The 14,089-nt window shown below is 41.9% G+C and overlaps 1 protein-coding gene across 1 annotated transcript in view; it reads right to left on the bottom strand.

Annotated features, from left to right (window-relative positions):
• The window catches only part of PUDP (pseudouridine 5'-phosphatase), a 56,512-nt gene that overhangs the window by 38,975 nt on the left and 3,448 nt on the right, over positions 1 to 14,089 (bottom strand). The gene's annotated exons all lie outside the window — the stretch shown is intronic.

Genomic DNA, 14,089 nt, shown 5'->3' with positions numbered 1-14,089 from the left:
GATTCAGTGGCCTGTAGTTGCCTGTGTGTTTTTTGAAGACTGGGATAACTTTCGCTTTCCTCCAGTCTTCTGGCAGCCCTCCAGTCTTCCAAGAGGTCCTAAAGATGATGGATGAGGATTCCACAAGCTCTCCAGGAAGTTCTTTGAGCACTCTTGTGTGCACACCATCTGGCCCAGGGAATCTGAATTCATCTAGTGCAGTCTGGTGGCTATCAACAACTTCCCAGACCATATCAATCTGCCACCCAGACACTATACCTTGCCTATATGTGCCCATATTCTTCCCAGAAAACACAGAGGCAATATAGGTACTAAGTCTTTCTGCTCTCTCTGTACTCTCTCAGAGTGTCTCCATCTTCACCAAACAGCGGGCCTATTGCCTCTTTTACCTTATGTTTGCTCCTCACATATCTGAAAAAGCTTTTCTTGTTATAGTGGGCCAGTCTCAGCTCACTCCCAGGTTTTGCTGAGGGCTGACCTCAGTACATAGTAACTAAAGAATTCTCCCTAAGTCATGCTTTGAAAGAAAAGGCAGCAAGAACAAACTATTTCAATAAGCAAACTAGCTTATTTATGAGGATTTTTCCAAAGCATTTCTATGTTAAAACATACAGATTCTGGACAACAGAAGACATTATTTAATCTTCTTCCTGTATCTTGTTTGTTACTTTTTAGTTAGCATTCTCGATTAACTCCCCCCCTCCCCCAGGTTTGTGAGGATTTTAATGGTAAGGGATCCAAGAAGCCTATTGGACGAACAGAAAACTTCAGGAGGAGCTAAGGAAGCAAAAGGAAATGTTCAAGAAATGGAGACAAGGACAAACCTCAGTCTAAAGAAGAGAATCTGCAGGTTTCTTCATAACAATAGTTTGTTCAAGTATAACTAGAAAAATCCTTAACAAATAGGGAAAAGGCATATCAATGCAGATAAAATTTCCTATACTAAGTAACTGAACTGGTGGTGGAAAGACCTGTCAAATCATAGCTGACTGATCACAGAGAGTTTTAAGACAAAAAATATTTACATGTCGTTGCCTGCTTCTGCATAATTACCCTGAACTTCCTTGGTGGCCTCCTATCCTAATACAAAGCAGAGTCAACATTGCTTAGCTTCTGAGATGATCAGGCAAGTTAGGGCAGGTATCTATAGTATGATTTAAAAACGTCTACAACAGCACCATATAATGTATGTGAAAAATTTAAGTTTATCTTGTACATATTTGTTATACATTATACAAAAATGAATGTTTTAATTGGAATATATATTGAACAGGACATCTGGCTCCCAAGGTATATCATCATGTATTCCAATTATATTATAAAATAATTTAATTTTCAAGCCTTTAAGAAGCTTTTAAAAAAGTTGTTTTAAAAGATAATGCATTTTTAATTATATTATCAGTGGCATCTTTACATTTGCATTTATTTCCATTATAACCCCCAAACCTATAAAACAGAGTTGTACTTACCTGTAACTGCTGTTCGTCAAGTGGCTTTCTGTGCAGGCATCCAAAGGACTGTGTTTTCGCAGGCCTGCCACAGAGAGGAGCTAGCAAGCTTTAAAAAGTGGAAATCAGCTCTCAAGACTGCACCCCTCCCCTCACAGTCCCCTCACCGTTTCCGCATTAGGAGACAAACCTTAGAATCATAGAATAATAGAATAAAGGTCATCTAGTCCACCCCCCTGCACTATCCGCACAAACGTATCACTCATCCACTGTAACCTGCCACCCCATTAAGCCTTCACAGAATCAGCCTCTCTGTCAGATGGCTATCTAGCCTCTATTTAAACATTTCCAAAGATGGAGAACCCACCACCTCCCGAGAAAACCTGTTCCACTCAGGAACTTCTTCCAGATGTTGAGACGGAATTACTTTTGAATTAATTTCATCCCATTGGATTTGGTCTCTCCCTCCGGGGCAAGAGAGAACAATTCTGCTCCATCCTTTATATGGCGTATTATATGGCAATATTTGAAGATGGTTATCAAATCCCCTCTCAGTCGTTTCCTCTCCAGGCTAAACAGACCAAGCTCCTCCTGGGAGCTTCATACGTCTTGGTCTCGAAAACCCCTCCTTTGTTGCCCTCTTCTGGACACACTCCAGTTTGTCTTCAACTGTGGTGCCATTGTTTAAGCCTCAATTTGGATTTCCTTTGGATTCAGCAAATCAACTCTAGCATTTCTGCATTTGGGCTTTCCTCCGCTTATTTCCCAGGCTGAAATTCGCAACATGTTTTCTGCATTGATTCTGATGGAGGCAGTCTCCCATCATAATTTGTTCCGTTCTTTCAAAAAAATTGTGTTTTGCAAAATGGGCTTGCTTGCACCTCCCCCCCCCCATTGTAGCCCTTGATTCCACCATTCTGAGCACTTGATCACCTGCTACCTTCCTTCCAAAGTGTCCCAGATATAATAAAAAAACCCTCTGGGTTATAGTGTTATAATGCTGTTTCTATTGTTTAAAAAAGCAGTTTTACACAGCAGTGTTATGTTATAATGTTATAATGCAATCACCCCATTTTTTTTAAGGCAGAATTTTTGGAATGGAGGGAGGGGGAGAGAGGGAAGCCAGCGATGAGGAAAGGGGCATTTCTAAATAACTTGGAAAAACCGAACTGTACACATTTCCACATTGGGCAGCCAAGAATTAGACCCCACTTAAAAAAATGTAAACCAGTTTTCAGGTGATTCCTTTGCTGTGGGGCAAGTGAGGGGGCAATCTGGGACTGCACCCACAGAAACACATTTTATTGTGGAAACAGATTAAAAAGTCCACCCTTTACAAATGCAATCCGAATGATATCCCTAGTGCAGAAACAGTCAGAGATAGTCTGCCCCAAAGTCACTTGATGTGGGAGGGGCTAGCACTCTCCCTACAGTTCTCTTCTTATCACCATCTTTAAACCGCTCCCGTGGAGCGGAATAAATAAAAGGCTAAGGGCTCCTGGGGAGGAGTTAGGGCGGGACCAATCCGGGATAAAAACTCGGAGGGGACCAGGGGCCAAGTGGCCAATTGGGAGGCGCGTATAGCGCGCCTCCCTATTGGCCACTTGGCCTGCCCTGGATTGCTCGCCCAGATGCTTCGGCACCAGGAAAGGAGCAGGGCCGCAGCGGTGAAGACGCGGCAGCACTTCTCCTTTCCCGGCGCCGAAGTATCGCCCTTGCCTACGGAGAGCCCAGCCTACCAAGAGCCCTGCCTACGGTGCATGACCGACCGCCCGCCACCAACGACCACAGCCGACTCCCAGAGACTGCCACGCCGCCGCATGCTGCCCCGCACCGCCACGGTAAACTTAACCACCCCTAAACCCCCCAGGCCCCCCAAACACCCCGCTCCCTGGCGCGGGGTAAACCACCCCTAACCCCCCAGGCCCCCCAAACACCCCGCTCCCTCCACCCTTCAAACACTCCCCCACAGCTATCCGGACGCCTTGCTGCCTCGCTGCCCCACCCTCAGCTCGCGCTGCCCGCACACTCCCTCGCCTGACTGCCCCCTTGCTCCGACTTACCCATCTAATCGCATCACCCTTTCCCACCCATCCTGCCCGTGCCTCGACAAGGCCGCGGACAGGCCGCGAGACCCGCCCAGCAGCCGAAAAGAGCTTCCACTGAATCACGCATGCGCGGCAATCCGCACGTGGGTCGTTCCTCTCCCCCATGGCCGCCCCTCTGCTCCGCCCACTCCATACACCAGGCATGCGCCGACTGAGGCGCATGCCTGGTCCCGTCCCCATCGACCGCTGACCACCCACCCACTCCCGCGCTGCCTGTGACCCCTGAGACAGCCGACGACGTGACGCTTGCCCCCGCAATGCTCCGAGGTAGCCTCTGCCACCCCTTCGAACCCTGCCCAGCACCAACCGACCGCGCTCCGCTACGGCGCCACAAACGCCCAGCCCCACAGCCGCCCGCACCCCGACACTGCCCCGTCTACCGCCAAGGATGCTCCTGCACCTGGGAGAAGCCCCGGGCAGGCTCCGAGGTGGGGGTGGTGGATCTCCGCCTTCTCCCGGCTGCTGGAGCGGCTGCGCCGTCTCGCGCCAGGCCGCTCCTGTTGCCTCGAGAAGCCCCGGCAATGCTCCGGGGTGCCGCGCCGCCTCTCATGCTTCTCCCGGCCGCTGCCTTGGCCTCGAGAAGCTCTGGCCATGCTCCGGGGTTGGCCGCCCGATCTCCGCCCGTCCCCCCCCCCTGAGAAGCCTTCGCTCTGCGAAGGCTTCCCCGGGGACGGGGGCCCAGCGCCCATTTTATTCAGAATAAAATGGGCTTAATTTCTAGTGTTAGATATAAACAATGAATACAGCTAATGCCCACAGCAGGGAAAGTAGGGAGGGTTGTGTGCCTACACAGAAGACCACTTGATGAACACGAATTGCAGGGAAGTGGAACTGCCACATATTCAGTAAACCTTTCCAGGCCTGTCAAGAAATCCCAGGTTTTCACAAACTCCTAGATGAGAATGCCTAGTCTAAGATCATGTCAGCAATTAGTCAACTTTATATTATAAAATGACAGAATGATAAAAAATACAGATACTATACTCATACTGATATGAGAAGCACAAGAGGACTGACTGAGGAAAACCTAAGTGCATTTCCTGTGTAATCATTGGTTCCCCAAAAGCACAAGATTTATATATCACAAGGTTTCTCAGTCAGCATAAATTCAAGTGGCTTGGCTGTGAAAGGTGCTAAGATTGAAACAAATTCCATAACCTTATTCACTTGGCACTTCTTCATGATGCTCTCAACAAGCTTATGGGAAGAAGAATTGGCAAGATAATGATTAAGATGTCTCTGAGTTCTTATATCTGAAATGCTGAGAAAGCTTTGCTGCTTCCTAAAAGAATTTCTGATCTGTTTACAGTGATACACTCTATCAACTGTTAACTTTTCAATAATATGCAAAAATACAGATACAAAGATAATAATGATATAGAAATTATGTTATTGAAAGCAGATCATTTATTTTGTAAGCATATCTCTTTCCATCACCAGTGTGTATTTTCATTTTTTGTTCAGGAATGCCTATAATAAATGGATACTGAACATTTTTAAAAGTAACAATTTAACAATGAAAAAACTTACCTAAAGGAAGACACTGCACTTAAGTATCAACCAATCTTTCCCAGAAGTACACACATCAATTAATTTTTTTTACAAAGTATTTGGGAAAAGCTCTATAGAAGTACGAGAAATTTGTGCTTCTTGAATGCCAACCAAGTAAAAGCTTTTTGTATATCTGGCAAATCATTCCACATTAGAGGACCAGTAACAGAGTATGTATGATTCTTTGCAGAGAGTGTAGGCACCAACCAACAAACTATCAGGTAGGAAATATCGACCTTCAGATACATGGGCTCAGCACTGAATGGAACCCAGAAGTTGCAACCCCTTCAACACTGATATAATTTTGTTCATAGGTCCAAGCTGTCATATCTGACACCACCTAAACTTCTGAACTGACTTCAACAGCTGTCCATGAAAAGTATATTTCAGATATTGAGCCAATAAATAAGAGTAGCATGCATAGAACTTAATGAGTCTAGAAGATAAGATAATGTCCAAATGAGATGTTACATAAAAAGACATTTGTGCTACAACTCCAACCAGCAATAAATAAATAATTATATTTTTATATGGTCAGTTAAAGTAAGTTATATTAAAAGTATCAGGCAAAAACAAAGAATTTTGATAATCATCATCACCATCTCATCTCATCATCACTATATATAAATCCCCAAATGCATCATTCCATATCTCTGATAGAAGCCCTCTGAGTCTGATTAGACAAAATCCCTGAAAGCATTGGACAACATTTCCAGCAATCTCTACCTGACTTCCAAATGATGTCACAATATAGCATGGTCTACTATATCATACCACTGACATATCCAACAGCATGAAAAATCCCTATCAATTTTCAAATACAGCTTCAAACAATTTTCAAACTCACCATAGAAAGCAATGTTTTTTTCTATCATGTAATCGGGATTGAAGATAGATTGAATGGTCCCAAGACAGAAATGTCATTCAGGTTTTACTGAAGCTGCTCTGCCACTTCCTAGTCAATCATCTTGCACTCAAAAGGAAGATGTGAAATGGGACTATAAATGGCTACCCCTACTAAGGCAAGAAATACTTATTAAAATCATAAATCCTCAATAGTTGCCTTTAAATGTTTGAGGAAATTCCTGCTTATTATAGATATTCTGGGGACACAGGCATCTGCACAGAATGCAAAGATGGTCTTGAGCAAGGCTATTCAAAGGCAGTCCACAACTGAGGCTACTGGCATCAAGATGCTGATATCTGGTTTCAGGGAACGAAGAAGTATGTTGAGTTTTTCAGCCTTTTGGGCAGTGGTCCTGGCATAGCTCTAGGAACTGAGCCCTCATTTGGATCAAACTTATCATTTGGATCTGAGACCAATGATGAGAGAATAAATGTATACAAAAGTAAAACATTTGGGTAGATAAGGAATATTTCATGCCAGTAAGTTATGTAGACTGCATTCCAGCTTTCTATTACAAACATAGATGACTAAATGTCCTAGTAAAACTGCACCATGTGACCTAATCAATCTGTTTCCTGATATATACTGCATTTACTAGAATGTACACCCATACAAACCTCTTCATGTTCCAAAAACTAGAATAGAAAATCCAGGATACTCTAAATAAAGCAGATATGCTTCACTTAAGTAATCAAATAATCAAATTGGTAGATCCAATTTAATTGTGTTATTTCAAGAGGAGTTTGATTAAGGAGTTGTTAGATTGCTACAGTAGATTATATGATTAACGGGGTTGCACTTACCTGTAACCATTGTTCATTGATGTCTTGTGTGCAGACACACATTGGGACTATGCAAGTGCAGGCCAGCCATGGAAAGCTTTCTCCCAGACCAGTCGAGAGCCCAGACCAGAACGATCCAAGCCTACTTCTGAAGACGGAAGGCTCACAGCTGAGACAACACCCCAATCTGGCCCCAGAACAGCTAGCCACAATGATCCACGCAACAGTCACCTCTACACTGGGCTTCTGTAATTCGCTCTACTCAGGCTTGCCCTAAGCCTTGATCTGGAAACTACAGCTGGTCCAAAACGCAGTGGCCATGGTCCTCACAGCAACACATTAGAGGTCCCACGTCTGGCCCATTATCCATCAACTACAGTGGCTGCCAGCTGAATTCCAAATCAGGCTAAAGGTTCTGGTAATTACCTTTAAGGCCATACACGGTCAGGGCCCAGTGTACCTGAGAGACCACCTCCCTGCGTATGCCCCTCAAAGAGCTTTACGTTCCACCACCATCAACCAGCTAATGATCCCTGGCCCTAAAGAAGCCCGCCTGGCCTCAACTAGGGCCAGAGCCTTCTCTGTCCTGGCCCCTACCTGGTGGAATGATAGCTTTTGAGGCCATAGGACAAACGAGGAGCTGTTGAAGATGCAACTGTTCTTCGTGGTGGTGAAAAAGGAACAGAGCCAAAACACGTTTGGTCTAATGCAGCGGTTCTCAACCTTGGGGTTGTGACCCCATTTGGGGTCACTTGGCCCTTGCCTTGGGTCACCAGGTTGCCCACTGCAGCGTATGGAGTTGGCTGGTGGCTGTGGGCAGCAGGCAGAGGAGGCAGCCAGCAGAGGGCAGCAGCTGGCGGAGCCATGGCGAATGGCTGCCTCCACTACACCTCGCTTGTTGTGTGCATGTGCACATGCACGCCATCTGTGCGCATGCTGCTGCCACCACCGCACCATCCACCGCCGAAGTTGGGGTCACGACGAAGAAAAGTTTAGGAACCGCTGGTCTGATGGTTATTTTGTGTATATGCAATTCACATGTATCTGGATATAATGTGATACTAACTTAAGATTTTTATTCAAATGGGTAGCCATGTTGGCCTGAAGCAGCATAACAAATTTAGAGTCCAGTGGCACCTTTTACCAACAAAATTTTATTCAAGGTATGAGCTTTAGTGTGCACATACACTTCCTCAGATACAATATCATGGAAGTGTGTGTGCACATGAAAGCTCATACCTTGAACTTCGTTGGTCTTAAAGGTGCCTAAATATTTTTTCAAGATTTTTACTTGTTTTTAATCTATATTTACTTTGCACTTTGTAATAAATAGATGTATCTTATTATTTTCTATAGCTGCTCAACTTTCTAGGATCCTGACTTGCTTCTCAGATTGGGTTCCCCACCCACCCACCCCCCTTTTGCTGTTTCCTAGCCTTTCTTAATTTTTTCCCATTGACTTAATATTGTCTCAGAATTAAATCAACAGTTAAATTCTCATTTTTTTAAAAAACAGCCTATTTTCATTATATTTCTAGTGAAGTTATAAAATACAGTTTTTGAAGTTCTTCCCTGCAGCTATCGTTGTTGTAAAATCAGAGTCATTAGTCAAATACTTGAATTATGTTTTTACAGTTTCAATGACTGTCACATAAAACAAAATTACAGTGCAACAAAAGCTGTCACAGAATTTCATTACCAGGGTAAGATCACATATCATGTATATTATGAACAACAGCAGAATTACAAAATGAGATCAAAATGAGATGCTGTTCCCTCATACCATCTGACTAAAGATCCCTGGTTTAAAGTCCAATTTTCTTGAGAAAATCTAAACCAAATTTTGGCCAGACAAAACTGAAGTTGTATTAATGTACAACTCTTCCCACAACAGGCACCGTGTGAGGTGGGTAGGACTGAGTTATTTGAATTCAGGCTTAAGGTTCTGGTTATCACCTTTAAGGCCATACGTGGTCTGGTCCCCGTGTACCTGAGGGAATGCCTTTCTGCCTTCACTCCTCAAAAAGCCTTATGCTCCACTACCTGGGAACTACCTGGTGATCCCTGGCCCCAGGGAAGCTTGCTTGACCTCAGCCAGGGCCAGAGCTTTCTCTATCCTGGCCCCCACCTGTTGGAACAAGCTCCCAAAGATCAGGGAACTTGAAGAGTTCCATAGGGCCTGCAAAAGGGAGCTCCTCTGCCAGGCATTTGGCTGAGGTCGACCTGAACCAAACGCTTCCCACTTCATCAGTATGCGCTAGTTGACGCAACGTTCTTCTCACTGTTCTTCCATTCTACTGTTATTTATTGTTACTACTGAGTTATTATTGTATAAATACTGAGTTATCTGTATTGTTCCTGCTTTATGTAAACCGCCCTGAGCCTTCGGGGAGGGCAGTAGATAAACAGAATCAATAGGCATCAGCAGCTATGCTGTAGATTTAGTGCCTGTTCCTCAAAAACAGCTCCCCCCCCCCCCCGGCCTAGATACCCTCACATCAATTCTCGAAGCCTATGGGGACTGTTGACTATAATAGGAATTGTATGTCCTATCTTTAGGAAACTTTTCCGTGTCTCTCCTGCCTCAGAAGAAATGCAGAAGACCCTAACTTGACAAATATTTCCCTCAGGCTAGCTGCAGTATATGTGATTCTTATAGATCTTTCTTGATGCAGGAGAATCACAAGAAAAGTCAAGTCCCTGCTTGACAAGTTTTCGGTGAGACACAGTATTCTGCATCTTTCTGTATAGAGGAAATATGCAAATAAAATCTCCCAAGCCTGATGGAAACCAAAAGGAGGTTCAAAAAGTAGATAGCCAACTCTTCTGTTAATAGGAGAGGATGATAGGATATCAATTTATTTTCCCTTTACTTTTGCTGTCATGGTTTCCTACTAGAATAAGGGAATCAAAAAGACATCTGAAAGGGGGAGAAAAGTGGCCATATTTTTAATCAGGTTGGTTCTATGTACTACTTTGATAACCACCATGATAAACCTCCAAATCCCAATGCTGTGGAAATATATATTGTTGTCAAATTATGAAGAGCCTGGCATTTAACTGGGAATTATTTTATTCAAGGATCTCATAGACTCATATTTACGTCATTATAGACTTAATTATATAAATGCTTAGGAAAAAATTAACATCTTTATAGCAAAATCAATGCTTGTAAATACATGGACCAACTAAAATAAAATATTCACACCTGCTTTATCTGAAATGCGCACACTCACAAAATCAAGTACTCCTCTTAAAACTATTCAGAAGCACATAAAATTAACATATGATTATTCCTTCTTCCTATCAGTATACTACACAGGAAAATGTGTCACTTTTAAAATATCTAGTTACATATTGCATATGCATTACAGAAATTAAGTTATAAACAAAGGTTTTTTAGCACAATATCTTATAAATCTGACAAAGTAGTACTACAATTAAGGAACTATTTGGGTTTCCAATAAATTTAACTACTTCAGGAAAAAAACATGTTAGTGTTTCCCCACTACGTGAAATATATTCAGTATAAACATTTGTACTGCAGCCTTTTCTCAACATTTTTGCCATTGAGAAACCCCTGAAACATTCTCCGGGCTGCGAGAACCCCTAAAAATAGTAGAATGTGGTTGGGAGGCAAAGCTATGTATATGCCCACACGGGGTCCCTCCCCTTCCCATCCCCTGCAGGCCCATCACTGGCCATTTGGGGAGGAGGTATGGGTGGGATGACATGACCCTATATGGTCATATCACCCTATAAATATTTAACAAATTTAAAAAATATATTAAACATTAATTAACTATGTTGTTTTAGCTATAAGTGCTGGTTGATACGCTAGGGATAAAGAATTAGAAGATTGTAATCGGAACAGAAACCACAAGAAAAATAAGAAATAATTTGTTGTTCCAAAATGGGACACCATTTTTCCTCTGTAAAGGAGCTATAGCTCAGTGGTACAGTGTCAGCTTTTCATGCAACAGGTCCCAGGATCAATACCCAACATCACCAGTTACAAAGATCAAGTTGCAGGTGACAAGAAAGATCTCTGCTTGCCAATACTGACATGCTGGTACTGATAATGCTAATTGTGCTGAACTTAACAGACTGATACCGTGATTCAATGTAAAGCAGATTAATGTGTTGGTTCACCACAAATCTTAGAACTACAGGGCCTAAAGCACAGGGGAATAGGCAAGTGTACCCGGTTTTTCTCATTGAAAAGCAGCATTTTTCTACAAAACAAGCTGAACCAAAATTATCAGAAAATATCAGGCTTATCCAATCAGACATGCAAGTAAACATTGATTTCTCCAAGAATACTAAGTAATACCCCCAATGCATATCATTAAAAAGTCATAATAATCACTACACAGCAAGAACGTGTGTTTGTGTGGGGTAAGGTCAAGGAGGTTACTGGATAGGAACCTGAGCAACAAAGCAAAGGGCAGCTATGAAAATTAGTACAAGACAGAAAGTAACGAAGTAGCAGCTGACAAAAATGCAGTTTTCAATGTGCACAGAAGCATTAACAGGCTTTCATGATAGCCCTGGGTTTCCCAAATTGGGAGTTAATTTTTAATATTTGTTTAACATTTATTAGGTGATATGACCATATATGGTCATGTTAACCCACCCATCCTCCCCAAAAAGCCAATGGTGGGCCTGGAGGGGGTGGGAAGAGGAGGACCCTGGTTGAGTGTGTACACAGCTATGCGTTCCAACTATATTCTGTGCAATAGCACCACTTCTGGGGTTTCTAGAAGCCTGAATAATGTTGCAGGGATTTCTCAATGGTAAAAAAGTTGAGAACGGTTGTTATATAGGTTCACAAGTAATGAGAGACAAATAGGAAGATGTCACACCTCTTTGTTTTTCAATCAATAAAAACATCTTTCCAGGCAACTTTCACTTCTACAATTTTTTAAATGTTTTTAGAACAATAAAAAAGTTTCAATTGTCACTGTTTAGGAATCTATCATAGTTTCAAATGTACCGTTTCCACAAGATTTCAAGGCCTGCTGCAGGTTGGCAACCCTAAGTAACAATGTTAAATTGAAAACAATGCCAGACTATAGAGATCCATTCCCCTGGGAAAAATTGTTGTTTTGAAGGGTAGACTGTATGGCGCTATGCTCTGCTGAGTTCCTTCTCCAATGCGTCATCTCCAAGTTCCAACCCCAAAACTCCAGGAATTTTGTAGCTTGGAGTTGGAAATCCTATGGCAGAGATAGGAAAATAAACTAATTTCACACATGCAGAGTTGTATTCTCTTAAGTTTAATGCAACAGGATTGCAAAATACTGAGCAGTACAAGGGCCAGGGAAAAACAAAAGAAACATTCAGTGAGCTCTGAAAAACAGGAAGCATATATTGCAATTCTCCCTTAACTTCAAATGAATTAAACAATCTTTCTTTAAATTCGTCTTGAAAGATAGACAGCTCTGAATGTAGGAAGGAACCCCTCCCCCCAAACACAAAGGTATACTCCATAAGTGCTTAAATTGCAATCAGCAAATAATTTGGTGAAGACAGCATTGAAGGACTGTTGTTAAGCTGTTTAAGCAGCTGAGCTGTACTGAAGTGCTTGCTAGTGGCATCAATTGGTCAGTGGTACGGCTGCAGAGAATTCTGAGCCATGTGCTCTGAGGATTCCTTTGTTTAAGACAGGCTTCCAACCACTTCCTCCTTCTTCAAAAGTCTCAACTAAAAGTTTATTATTGTAATTTTATCCAAATGTAAGACAACACCCAAAAGTTTTGGATTGTATATGTAGAAAAGCAAAACAAACTAAAAAAAACAGGGCTTTACTGCATGATCAAATTACTTTTAATTTTCTTGGCAGTTGACACACAGCCATAGGACATTTGGGCATAATTTTTCTACATGTTTGTTCTCACTCTGCATTTTCACAGTTTTAGAGTCAGTGTAGTCCTCCCCCACTTTTTCCTAAATAATCAGGATTTTCAAGGAAGGGTGCTGTCATCAACAGCAGCATCTGTGGTGTCACAGAAACCCCCTCTTTATTTTTTGTGAATTTTATACAGATACATTGATACAGCATTCTAATGATAGGTTTAGCAGCTTCTCTGATTTCCGTTTCTTTTTTTAAAAAACATTTCTCTAGCTCCCTCCCTCACAGAGCTATGCTTTCCTCCTTGTATCTTCATGAGGGAACAAGATAAAGACCTGCTTTTTCTTTCTTTTTTAAAATAAAAGCTAAGGAACCAGGAGCTTCCATTGTTTCCCTCCATTCCTCCATTCTCTCCTCATTTCTTTGCTTGGGAGGGGGCGAAGCCTGCACGCTTATTCTTGCTTTAAACTGCCTCCTGTCACTCCCCATCTTCAGTCTTCCTTGAGCCTGCCTCTTAATGTCACCTCCAGTGATATTTATTTATATCATATTTATATACTTCCTTCCCTTTCAGGTTCAGCGCAGTTTACATGGAATGTGAAAACTATAGAATAGATACAATATAGATTTGGTAACTACAACAATTAATAACAGTGGTAGCAGCAATAACAACATCATTGATAACTGAACTATTACATTGACTGCAACCCCGCAGATTAGTCAATGCAGTATGACACATGGAGTATTTGGTGGGCATATCTGAGGGGGGGGGGGTCAGAGGCCCAGTAGTTGTTGTCAAATCAATTGGCCTCACTTCCAGAGGTGTGGCAGGGAGGTATGGTCAGCTGACATCACTTCTGTGGTGCCTTGAAGCCTGAAAAATTATTTCAGAACCTCTTCCATGGTCAAAAGGTTGAAAAAGGCTGTCCTACTGCATCATGAAAACTTATTGCGAAACTTAGGCCACTTTTTTCCCTTCCTGCCTAATTTTCCAAATGAATTTATTAAACATGTAAATCAGAAACCAAAATTAGTTTATACAAATAATTTTAATTTAAATTTGATTAACCAATGAAAAATAGGTTTATAAGAACACTCAAATAAGCATACTTTGAGAAAGGAGGTAAAGATCTACATCTTTACATTTTACATAACCCTGAGAGCTCTGTTTTATAATTAGCATTTTCAGATTAAATACATTAAGTATTATTTATTTCAGATATAGATGAATACATAATTAAAAGAAACAATTTTCTAAAAACATACTGCAACAATATGAAAGTAACCAAAGCCATCCTTGAGTGCAAAAAAGTAGCAAATGCAAAATGCCATGAATAGGAACCTAAAATTATTTTATTATTCTTTAAAGCATTATTATTAAAGAAACACATTTCTATGTAGCATATAAATCAAGTTAACAGCATTTACAAATGGAAAAA

The sequence above is a fragment of the Paroedura picta genome, chromosome 6 (assembly GCF_049243985.1).
Source record: "Paroedura picta isolate Pp20150507F chromosome 6, Ppicta_v3.0, whole genome shotgun sequence".
Taxonomy (NCBI): domain Eukaryota; kingdom Metazoa; phylum Chordata; class Lepidosauria; order Squamata; family Gekkonidae; genus Paroedura; species Paroedura picta.
The sequence above is the reverse complement of the archived record's forward strand: the minus strand, read 5'-3'. Positions and strand labels throughout refer to the sequence as shown.